Raw genomic sequence first — 9,836 nt, 5'->3', positions numbered from 1 at the left:
GTATTAATAATCAGCTAAAGTTTTAACAAATTCCTGAAGGCCAAATGTGGGTTAGTATGTACATTTAGAATAACTAGGAGCCCAGACATAGGGCAGTTCATAATCACACACCAGCTCTTTTCCATTGGGCTCTAATGGTGCTCTCATGAAAGAATAGGGGCAGAACAGGCAATGAGAGAGATCTTCCTTCAGTGGAGCAGGTATTCAGAAGGTGAATACCTTCTGTTTGGATTTAGGTACAAAACAACATACACTTCTGTAGACCATCTCTCACAAAAAGCAAAAACATTAAGCCACTTGGGGAAGGACAGAAACCTTCTATTACCTAGGGTTACAGCAGAAGAGATAGAAACAAAATCCGTCTTCTTCTGAAAAAAGACTATGACACTCCCCTTTCTGCCACTACAAACTTTCTTGGGTAAGGGCAGACACAAACTTTTCTTCCCCAGGGCAGAGAAAGGAAAATCTTTATGTCCCAACATGCTGCACCAATACTAAGCAGAAGTCTCTTACTCTAGGGAAGGGTCAAGAAATGCTTCTGCCTAGTACCTGCCACAGATATGACATAGAGTTTGCTTGATACAAGTGGAATTGGCAGGAACACTGGAAATGTCATATAAACAAGGCCCAGGTGCACAGGCCCTGGCTAAAGATAAGTCTGATCCAGAAGAATGAAAAAATCTCCTGGTCCCTCAACAAACCTAGCAGTAAGTGACAAGCAATAATATTCCCTCCCTGAGGAAGGGGAAAGATTGTGGAGACCCTTGCAACACAGGCATACTTGGAGTTCTGAGTGCTGAGAGGAGAAAAGGAGCACAAAAAATAAACCCTTAGTACTCCAGACCCCACAGAAAAATCAAGGTAATAGCTGTTCATTCATGGAGAAACTTAAAGCCTGTGGTATACTGAGAGTAACTATAGCAACGACAAGACAGAAACTCAGTTGAGCCAGTGACTGGATTGAGTCAACCCCCCACACTAACATTCTGAGAAAAGAGAAATGTCCATTCCCAAACATAAATGTTATTTACTCTATTCTCTACTATCTATGAATAATGCCCTATACTCAATAAAAGAAGTATGAGACAGACAAGAAGCTAGAAAAAAATTATTGTCAAGGGATAAAGCAATAATTACAATCAGACTCAGAGACAATTCAGTTGTTAGAACTATCAGAGACTTTAAAATAATTATAAGTAATATAGTAAAGGATCTAATGGAAAAGTTTTATGACATACATAAAAAGATGAGGCATTTTAACAGAGAGATGGAAACTATTGAAAATGTCAAACAGAAAAGCTATAAATAATAACTTGATATCAGAGATAATTCTTTCAACAGTCATATCATAGACTGCATATAGCTGAGGGAAGACTTTGTGAACTTTGGGATAATTCAATGGAAATTATTCAAACTTAAGAGCAAAGGTGAAAGAGAGAGGGAGAGAGGAAAAAAAAAAAACAAAGGAGAGAGACAGAGAGAAGACACACAGATAGGGAATGAACAGACCAGAGTATCCGAGAGCTGTGAACAATATCAAATATAAGTAAATATCTAACATAAGTCATTGGAGTTCAGAAAAGAACAGGTTTCCTATCAGAAGTTTTGTGAGTCAGAAGGAGATGAAACATCATAATTAATATAATAAAAGAAAATATACTGTCAACCCAGAATTCTATATTTAGCAAAGTTATGTATCAACAAAGACTTTTCTCAGACTTCCAGTCAAGATGGTAGTGTAGGAAGACATGGCTCACCTCTTCACACAACCATATCAAAATTACAACTAAAATATAGAACAACCATCACTCAGAACTAACTGAAATCAAGTTGAATGGAAGTCTGACAACTATGGAATTAGAAAAACCACATCTATCTAGACGTGTAGGAGGGTCACAAACATGGAACAGGCTAGTCTCATATCCACATGAGGTGTATAAGGATTCAGGAGGGATATCTCAGGAGCCAGGAGTCCCTGCCCCATACCAGGCCCTCCAACCCAGGTTTCCAGTGCCAGGAAGATAAGTCCCCACACTTCTGGCTGCAAAAAACAGTGAGGATTCATTTGGTGGAAGAAATTTCTGGAGCCCCAAGCAGTTCCTCTTAAAGAAGGCACACACAGACTCATCTACTCAGACTCACTCTGTCTAGGCTCTACTGATGAGGTGGCAGCTCAATAGGCACCAGTGCTGTACAGAGAGAGGCTGAGGTGTCTGGCATCAAGGCAAGCAGAGGGCATTGTTCCTTTTCTGGGACCTCCCCCAACAGAGCCAGCAGACTGGTGCTGTACCTAAGATTCCATCAACCTGTCTAACACTGTTTGGCTCTCTTTGGAGATCCCCAGAGACTCCACCCCACCCAACTTAAGGGTCTACACAAGCTTCTTTTCCATATGAATGGTCTTGGCTTTTCTATACGAATGGCTGATCTATCCTCTCAAACAAGCAGCAGCCAACCTCAGTGAGCCCCAGGCCAGGAACTAGCAGCCTAGATTCACAGCATGGCTTCTCCTTGGACTCTCCAAGCCCAACACAAATATCCGCCATCTCTGATGCTTTATAACTCAAGAGGGGTGGCCCTGGGCAAAACACAGGTGAGGGTTGATTTTGGCCTGTACCACCTGGGAAACCCCAGGGGTCAGCACTCCCAGTGGACAGTTACAGACCACATCGAGCACCACCACTCTGCCCCTGCATAGCTGATCCTCCATGGAGGGTGGAGGTTGGTGGTCAGTGGTCATAGCCAGTCCTTGCAGCTGACTAGCCTGGGTAAATCCCTCCCATTCACCTGCCAATAGCAACCAAGGCTAAATTACAAGAGGAGGTTGTACTCAGCCCACATGAAGGGCACAACTCAAATACCCAGTCTGGGTGATAAGGAAGGCTATGTAACTGGACTCTACAGGACACCTACTATATTAGGCCACACTATGAAGACATGGAGTCAAAACAGCTCCACCTAATATATAGAAACAAACACAGGGAGGCTGCCAAAACAAGAAGACAAAGAAACATGGCCCAAATGAAAAAACAGATCAAACCTCCAGAAAAAGAGCTGAACAAAATGGAGAAAAGCAATCTATCAGCTGAAGAGTTCAAAACACTGTTTATGAGGATGCAGAAGGAATTTAGTGAGGAGCTCAGCAGCATAAAAAAGACCCAGTCAGAAAAGAAGGATACACTAATTGAAATAAAGAACAGGGAAACAACAGTAGAGTGGATGAAGCTGAGAATCAAATCAATGATTTGGATCATAAGATTGGATCAAAAAACAACCAATCAGAACAATAAGAAGATATGAGAATCCAAAACAATAAATAGTGTAAGAAGCCCATGGGACTACTTTAAGCAATCCAACATTCGCTTCATAAGGGTGCCAGAAGGAGAAAAGAAAGAACAAGAAACTGGAAATCAATTTGAAAAAGTAATGAAAGAAAACTTCCTGATTTGGTGAAGGAAATAGACAGGCAAGTCCAGGAAACACAGAGAGCCCCAAACAAAGAGGCCCACACCAAGATACATAATAATTAAAATGCCAAGGTTTAAAGATAAAGAGTTGGAAGGGTGTGTATGTAAGAATACGTGAGAAGTGAGGGGATTAAGAAGTATAAATAGGTAATTATAGAATGGCGTTGGTGATGTAAAGTACAGTATAGGAAAGGGAGTAGCCAAAGAATTTACACTCATGATGCACGTGCATGAACAAAGGTGAGAGGATTGCCTGAAGGAGTGGGGGGTGCTGGGCAGAGAAGGGAAAAGGGGAGGAAAATCAGGACAATTGTAATAGCATAAAATATAATTTTATAATGTAATCATAAAATATAATTTTAAAAAAATACTCTTTTCAGACAAAAAAAAAAAAAAGCTGAGACAACATAATGCCAGCAGATCTGGACTGCAATAAATTTTAAACAAAGTTCTTGGGCAGACGAAGATGGTATCAAATGCAAACTGGATCTGCATAAGAAAGGTAAAGATCAGAAATGGTAAAAATTAGAGTAAATATAAAGTTTTAAATTATTTTTTCTTATTAACTTTTAAAAAGCACATATGGTAACAATGTATTGTTGGGTTTATAACATGAGAAGTAAAATGTATGACAACAATGGTAAAAAAGTGGAAGGGAAGAAATGAAAGTTTTCTGTGTAAGGTTCATATACTCCATGTGCAGTGATATAATACAACGTAAAGACAGACTACAAATATTTAAAGACACACTGTAAATATTTGAGCAATCACCAAAAAAATTATAAAGGAGCCTTTACTAAGAAAACAAGTGGAGGTGAAACAGAATCTAAAAATATTCAATTAATCAAACAACAACAAAAAAAGGGTCAGGAAAAGCCAAAAAAAAAAAAATGGCACAAAAACAGACCGGAGAAATACAAGGTAAGAAGGTATACTTAAATTGAACCATACATATAATTACATAAAATGTAAATTGTCCGAATTCTTTAATTTAAATAATAATTTCCAGAAGCTGAACTACAACATAACATTTTTACAAGCCTCACTAAATGGGTAAAACTAAACAATATTCTTTCTAGAATGGGGGTCCACATATTTATATAACATTTAAATTTTGAGTGATAAAATTCACAATACAGAAAATTTCTGGAAAGAAAAAGCAAGCACAGGATCACAGCTTTAATAATTTGGTGAAATTCTGGTTCTTGAGTTGGTTGTTGAGTGTATACTGCATTTCTATGCTTTTACATTCCCAAATATGTTACTTATATTTTGTGATATGTGTTAAATAAACTACTTCAAAAAGAAAATTGTGAACAACTAAATACAGAAAAGTACCTCAAAGTAAGCTACACCAATTTTGAAAAAGCAAAGGTAGAAAGGGCTTCTAATTATGCCAAAGTGAGAGATTCCATAAAAATTTGTTTCAACAAAAATTTCTTGAATATATATTCCACATGTAAGATGCTGAGCTATCAGTGTATATAAAATCATGAATAAGTCACCATTCCCAACTTGGATAGCTTAGTGGATGACTTGGATAACATAGTGGAGGATCTCACTGTCAAATCTCTATCTAAAAATAATATGTTGTTTGCATGTGTTTTAAAAGAACATAATGGCAGGGCACGAAGAGAAAGTCAGTGGAGATAGAGATGAAACAATATCGGCCATGTGTTGACAGCTTTTGAAGTTCTGATGGGCACAAGTGTTCACTATACTATTTTCCACATCTACATGAAATTTGAAATTTCTATTTGAAATTTCTCCCAATAAAAAGTAGGTTTGCTTTGTTTTATTTCTTTTTACAAAAACTATCTGGTTCAGTACTTTTAAATCAAATAATAAGATGAGGAATTGATTAACTTTTTGATCAGCAGTAAAAAACTAGGTGACAGTTTCACGATTCCAAAGTTTTTGATGAGCTAGAACAATGAGCTAAATAAAAAAGAAAGAAAAAAAGAAAAAAATACAATTAATAAAGATACAAGAAAAAGAAATAAAAGGCATACCCATTGGAAAGGAAGACATAACTATCTCTGCTTGCAAATGACATGGTTTGTCTATACAGACAATCTCTCAAAGAAGCTTCAAAAAAGCTACTAAAACTAATTAGTGAATATCAAGGTTGCAGGGTACAATGTCAGTGTAAAATTTAGCATTTCTATATATTCGTAGTGAATAGTCACAATTCAATTTTTGAAGTACTATTTTTCAATAGCACTCAAAAAAGAAGTGTCTATGTAAAATCTTACAAAATGAATGAGTGAAAGATCAGTATGTTAAAAACTATAAAACACTGATGAAAGAAATCAAAAGGATCTAAATTAATGGAACAATCTAACAGTTCAAAAACTGGAAGGTTCAAAACTGTTAATCTGTCAATTATCCACAAACTGATGTACAGAGTCAACATAATCCCAATCAAAATCCTAGAGAAACTTTTTTAAGAAATTAATAAACGCATTCTAAAATTCATATAAATAGGCAAAAAATGGAATAGTCAAAAGATTTTGAAAAAAGAGAAGTTGGAAGTTTCACATTATTCGATTTCCAAACTTACTATAAACCTTCAGTCTCTTTTTTTAGATTATTGTATTGTTGCTCAATTACAGTTGTCTGCATTTACCCTTCACCACTCTCCCCGCCACTCCAGCCCTCCCTTCCCTTGCTTCTATCCCCTGCCTTGGTTTTGTCCGTGTGTCCTTTATACTTGTTCCTGAAAACCCTTCCCCGTTATCCCCTCCCACCTCCCTTCTGGTTACCGTTGCATTGTTCTTAATTTCAATGTCTCTGTATAAACCTCCAGTCTCATGTGGGAGAGAGGATAGGCATATAAGTAATAAAATAGAAACTCTTCAAATAGATGTACCTATATAATACCAATTTTTATAAAGGTGCTAAGTCAGTACAATAGAGAAAGGAAAGTCATTTCAACAAATGGTGCTGAAACAATTGGTAGCAATAGGTAAACATATTTTTTATTGAACTCTCTATCCATACCTCTCACTCTGTACAAAAAAACAAACAAACAAACAAAAAAAAAACAAAAAAACCCTGAAAATCAGTCATAGACCTAAATGTAAAACCTAAAACTATACATCTAAAAAATAAAAGAAAATCACTGTGTTGAGTTAAACAATGATTTTTTAGATACAATAGCCAAAGCATAGTCCATTAAAGAAAACAGTTGAAAAATCAGACTTCATCAAAATTAAGAACATCCACTCTTTAAAAAACAATGTCCAAGTGTTAGATAGGTGGTGGAGAAAAAAGGAACTCTCATGTGTTGCTGGTGGGAATGTAAACTGGTGTAGCCACCATGAAAAACAATATGGGGATCCCTCTGACAATTAGGAATAGAGCTACCATATGACCCAGCAAACCCTTTTCTATGTATTTACCCCCAAATTTTGAAAACATTCATTCATAAAGATATATGTACTCCTATGTTTATTGCAGCATTATTCATTGTGGCCCAGACATGGAAACAAGTGAAGTGTCCTTTGATAGATGACTGGAGAAAGAAGATAGGGTACATACATACAATATACTACTACTCGGCCATAAGAAAAGATGAAATACTGCCACTTGTGACAACATGGATGGATCTTGAGAATATTATGCTAAGGAAAATAAATCAGAAAAGTAAAATCCTTATGATTTCACTCATTTGTGGGATATTAAACAAAGCAACAAATGAATAAACAAGACAAATCTCATAGACACAGACAACAATATGGTGGCTACCAGAGGAAAAAGGAGGTGGAAAGTAGTATAAAGGGGGTCAAGTATACGTGACAGATGGAGAAGTGACTTTAGGAAGTGAACACACAGTGCAATATATAGATGATGTGTTATAGAACTGTACACTTGAAACTTATATAATTTTATTAATGTCACCCCAATAAATTTAATGAAAAATTGTTTAATAAAAGACAATGTCAGGAGGCTGACAACACAAGCCAAAGACTGGGAGAAAGTATTTGCAAATCACATTTCTAAAAGTAGCACAAGTATCTCTCAGCTGGGGAATGGACAAACTCGACTGCAGCATTTTTGCACAATGGAATACTACACAGCAATAAAAAGGAACAGGCACTTGATACATGCAACAATGTAACTGAGTCTCCAATGCATTGTACTGAATGAAAGAAGCCATTGTCAAAAGCCTACATACTGTATGATTTCATTGAAATGGCATTCTTACAAAGGCAAAACTATATGAATAGAAAACACATCAGTGGTTGCCAGACTTGAGAACAGGAGACTGGGCGACTACAGAACTACACTAGGGAAAATTTTTGAGCAATGAGACTGTGAACATGATTGTGGAAGTGTTTACATACTATATAAATTTGTCAAAACTAGCAGAACTATACAATAAGTAAATTTTACTCCATGCAAATTATACCCCAATTTTTTATATGAAAAAACCCTCCCGAAATATAATTGGAATAACTTTAAAATATTTTGTTTTACACAACACCTAAATACAAAATGATGAAGATTATATAGTTTCATATGTATCCATGCAGAAAAAGTACAAAAACAATTATGAATTCAATACGAGTAAACTCCTTGACATTGTTGCCCCAAAGGTCAATTTACTTATTGTACAGAGAATTCAAAATAAAGCAGGGAGTAATGCCCTGTTATTCTGTACCATGGAGGTTATACATAAGGCAGTTTCAGACCTGAGACACGGAGGTAGAAGGATTATAAAGTATGTACCAGAATTTACAAATGAAAGAGCCTTTTCCCAGCTAGTGTGAATTCACCACCACGGAGGTTGTTCAATCAGGGAATATGGAGATCAATTTTGAAGTGACTTAATAAGTCAGAACTTTGGGAATTCCTTCCTTCCTTCCCCCAAAACATCAATAAAGCAACTACCTGTGCCATGAACTGTAAAAACACAGGAATGTGATAGTGAACAGATAGATGTGTTTCCAGCCTAGCAATGACCTGGTTAAAGTTATAAAACTAAGCACTCTTTTTCTCCAAACTACAAAACTTGTAGTTCAGAAATAGGAATGCAGAGAGAAATACTCCCTGATTTATTTTAATTATGTTTAGGAAACTCTCAGACAGCCATGAACATGAGGAGTCAGCCAAATTCTAATTGACTGTCTATGACTAGAATTCAGGTCTGATCTGTTTTGTTTTGCTTTTGTAGCTTAGGTACTATATCTGGACTTCCTCAGCATGGTGGCTTGTTACCTTACCTTAAGCTTTTCTCCAATTAGTATCTGAAATGATTTCAGTACAAAGAGCAGAGACTAGCAGCTCATCAAATACCTCTGTTTTTACTGAGCCTCCTCATACGCATTTAATGGTTTACAGAACACAAAACCGATGGCCTTGTCCTATAGCTTTGACACTCTGTGTAGGAGATTTTTCCGATCTATGACACACTTGTCATATTGTATATTGATATATTTTATATTTTTACTAGTCTTGTGTTATCAGCCATGGAGAGTACACCTGGACTCCCAGTTATGCACAATGAAGATATTACTGCTCTTACCTTTAACTTCACCTCTGTTTCCTCCCAAGGAGAATACTTCTACTATCAAGATCAAATTTGTCCAATATTGTTAATTAATGCAGTAGCTTTATTTCTTTCACATTTGGACCACAACTTCTCATAAAACTTTAATTTTCCAGAAGTTTCTAATTGCCTTTTTCTTCTTGATGTAATAATGTTGCTTCTCTAATATTGCCAATTTTCCTCTGATTATTCTTTCTATTGCTTACAATCCACTTCCTTTTTTTTTTTTTCATGAACAGTGTCTTTGTAGAGGCTTCTGTCTTTGCAATTTAAAACAGTAATGTTTTTAGACCTCTGCACACATTGTTGTTACAGGCTATATTTTAATCATACTCTTTACTCCTATAGTTTGAAAATGTTTTAATCTTTTTTCTTAGTTTTCACCAAAATTTCACTAGAGGTGCATTATTAGAAAGGTATCATAAATCTGTAGTAAGAAGGGTATAACCCTGAATATATGAAATGTTTTTATTTTGTTCTCAAAAATAACTTGGCTTGAAATGGAATTCTAGATTCAAAATAGTTTTCCATCAGAATATTTAAGCCATCATTCTGTTGTCATCCACCAGCAAGTGTTGTTGAAGCAGATTTCTGCTAATTTGGCTCTCATTCCTTATCCCTGTTGTTTTCTTTTCCTCTCCAGTAGCTTTAAAGTACTCCTTTTTCTTTGATATTTTGAAATTTCATGATTTACCTCAGTTTATTCATCAGGGTCCCCATAAGCATAGATGGCTATTTGTAAACTCAGGAGTTTTCCAGGCAAAATCTGTAACTGGCCCCCCTACCCGAAGGGCAAAGTGAGACTGAAGGCTCAG

This window comes from Phyllostomus discolor, chromosome 6, assembly GCF_004126475.2.
Source record: "Phyllostomus discolor isolate MPI-MPIP mPhyDis1 chromosome 6, mPhyDis1.pri.v3, whole genome shotgun sequence".
Lineage (NCBI taxonomy): Eukaryota > Metazoa > Chordata > Mammalia > Chiroptera > Phyllostomidae > Phyllostomus > Phyllostomus discolor.
Note: the sequence above shows the minus strand (reverse complement) of the source record.